We start from the raw sequence: 3,216 nt of genomic DNA, 5'->3' as shown, positions 1-3,216 counted from the left end.
GTTTTTCTCTCTTTACTTTGAAGTTATTTCAATTCCGCATTTTAGTCGAAAATTTCCCATTGATTACAATTCACCCCCTCTTTTAGTCAAAGATTTCCTGGTAGGTTAAACTTTATGTGTTTTTCTCTCTTTACTTTGAAGTTATTTCAGTTCCGCATTTTAGTCGAAAATTTCCCCTTGACTACAATTCACCCCCTCTTGTAGTTGATCTAGTGTTCATGCTAGAATAACAATTGGTATTAGAGCCTAGTTACTCCAAAAATCAGTTAACCCTAAAGAGCTTGTACCTGGCACCATGAACACTACGGGAGAAAAACTTGATGAACGATATTCTACCCAACGTCCGCCTACGTTCAATGGGAAGCATTACCCATATTGGAAGAACCGCATGGACATCTTCATCAAAGCAAAAAACTATCAAGTATAGAGGGTTATTAAACTTGGCGATTTCGAAGTTACAAAGAAAAATGAAAAGGGTGAGCTAGTTCCTAAACCCCTTGAAGAATTTGATCACGATGATATTCATAATGGAGATGAACATTTTTCCTCATGAACACAACAAAGTCATGCGATGCAAGACTATAAAGCAAATGTGGGAACTCCTTCAAATTACTCATGAAGGAACTAGCGAGGTGAAAAGGTCGAAAATCAATATGCTTATGTATAAGTATGAATTGTCTCAAATGAAACAAAAGGAGCATGTTCAAGACATGCTCACTCGCTTTTCGAACATCATTAACGAACTTGAGTCTCTTGGAAAAGTCATTATTCCAGAGGAACAAGTTCATAAAGTTCTAAGGAGTCTCCCACAGGATGAGAAGTTGATGTCTAAGGTTACAGCTTTATTGGAAACAAAGGATTTCACCACATTTAATGTTGAGCAACTGGCCGGTTCCTTGATGACCCACAAATTGGATCTAGGAACTCACGACATTGAACCTGTGAGACCTAAAGCTCTTGATCTAAAGATAGAAGATCAAGAAGAGTCAAACACAGATGACGAAGAAGCAGTAATGATCACTCGAATATTCATAAAGTGCTTCAATAAGAACTACAAGGGGAGGTCACAAGGAAGCCTTAAAAGTTGAGCTGTCATAAGTATGGAAGCCTTGATCACTTTATCAAGGAATGTCCTCAATGGGAAACCGAGAAAGGCAAAGGAAAATTCAACAAAAAGAACAAGGAACATCAGAAACCTTTTTCAAGAACTGACATGAAGCGAGTCATGGTTGCAGCATGGGGAGAATCTGATTCTGTTAAGGAGAAGGAACAGACAGAAGAAGAAACTACCCATCTATGCCACATGACTAAAATTGAAGACAAAGAAGAATCGACAAACACCAAGGTATGTTATAACACCATAGGAGAAAAGCTTACATAACCTAACAAAAACCAACTTGTAAAATGACTTTTGGAGACCTTAGACGATTATAAGGGGATTTGTGTTCAAAAAAAGGAACAAGTAGAAAATGCCTTAAAAGTCACTAAGAAACATTCAAAGTGGCTTAACTCATTAAAAGTCTGATATGGAAAAAGGGTTCTTTGATATTTTTGATGAAAATCGGAGTATTTAAGAAGCTTTTGAGAAGGTTAAAAATGAGAACTACTTCTTGAGTATGGAATTGGCAGAATTGAAATTATTTATTACTAAAGGAACTAGTCCTTCTACTAGTATCAAACGAGATTTCGAAAAATTAAAATCTAATTATGAAAATGCGTTGAGTGAAAACCTGGTACTTAAGAAGGAACTAGAATCCTCAAGGAACAAGCTTCTTGATCTAGTGAGCTGGATACAAAAATATCAAAACAAAGGAAGAGATGGACTTGGTTTCAATCACAAAAAGAAAAACAAAAACAAAAAAAAATATGTGGATCTGCCAAGTAGCAAAATATGTTCATACTGTGGGAACAGTGGACACATAGTGCCAGACTGTTCCATCAAGGAAGAACGTATTGAGAGAACTACCTACATTATTAAGCAGGTATGGAAGGTTAAGAGTGATTCAAATCCAACAAAGGAACCCAAGCAGGACTAGGTTCCTACCACTAACTAGTTGTTTTGGATGCAGACTGAAGTGAGGGGGAACAATTTGTGGTTCCTCGACAATGGTTGTTCTAAGCATATGACCGAAGATAAATAAAAGTTTCTCTAACGTTATGTTTACAATGGAGGCATCGCGACCTTCGGAGATAATCTTACAGGTAATATAGTAGCGGTTAGTAAGATTGGAAAATTTCAGTCACATTCCATAGATAATGTATTTTTAGTTAATGGTTTCAAAATAGTTTACTTAGCATTTCTCAGTTTTGTGCTACGTGTAATATAGTGAAGTTTAATAATGAGTCTTTTATAGTCAACAATGAAAGTACAGGATCCAAGATCCTTGAAGGAACAAGGAAAGGGAATATTTATACGGTTGACCTAAACCTTGTTCCTAGGAACAATCTCACATGCTTGAGCGCGATTGAAGAAGATCCCCTACTATGGCACAAGCGTTGCATCACGCCAACTTGTCACTATTAGACAAACCAACTGGGAAAGACTTAGTGATTGGATTATCAACAATTAAGTATATGCACCACGTTGTTTGTGATTCATGTGTAAAAGGCAAGCAAGTGAGGTCCTCATTTAAATCTAAGAAAACGATAAGCACATAAAGTCCATTGGAACTCCTTCATATGGACTTATATGGCCCTGTATGATCCAAAGCAAATCGGGTAAGAAATATGTATTGGCTATTGTAGATGATTTTTCTAGATATACATGGGTTATCTTTCTCCATAGCAAAGATGAAACCTTTGATGATATCTAAACCTTTGCTAAAAAGATTCACACGAACTAGTGGTTTTAAATGGAAACATTTGAGATCTGACCATGGAAAGGAATTTCAAAACTCCAAGTTTGATGAATTTTTCAGCAATGAAGGCTTAGATCACAATTTCTCTGCTTCAAGGACACCACAACAAAATGGAGTAGTTGAAAGACAGAACGGGACTCTAGATGACATGGCAAGAACAACGATTATTGCAAGCGATCTTCCAAAAAGCTTATGGGCCGAGGTAGTGGACATAGCGTGCTACATCATCAACCGAGTCACGCTAAGGCCAATTACATTAAAGACACCCTATGAACTCCATAAACCTATATATTTATAGGGCAAAAAGTACAAAAAGATGCCTTAGAGAGAGAAACTCTCCCTTCTCTCTAGGAACATT

This window comes from Beta vulgaris, chromosome 9 (genome assembly GCF_026745355.1).
Source record: "Beta vulgaris subsp. vulgaris cultivar EL10 chromosome 9, EL10.2, whole genome shotgun sequence".
In the NCBI taxonomy this organism is placed as follows: Eukaryota; Viridiplantae; Streptophyta; class Magnoliopsida; order Caryophyllales; family Amaranthaceae; genus Beta; species Beta vulgaris.
Note: the sequence above shows the minus strand (reverse complement) of the source record.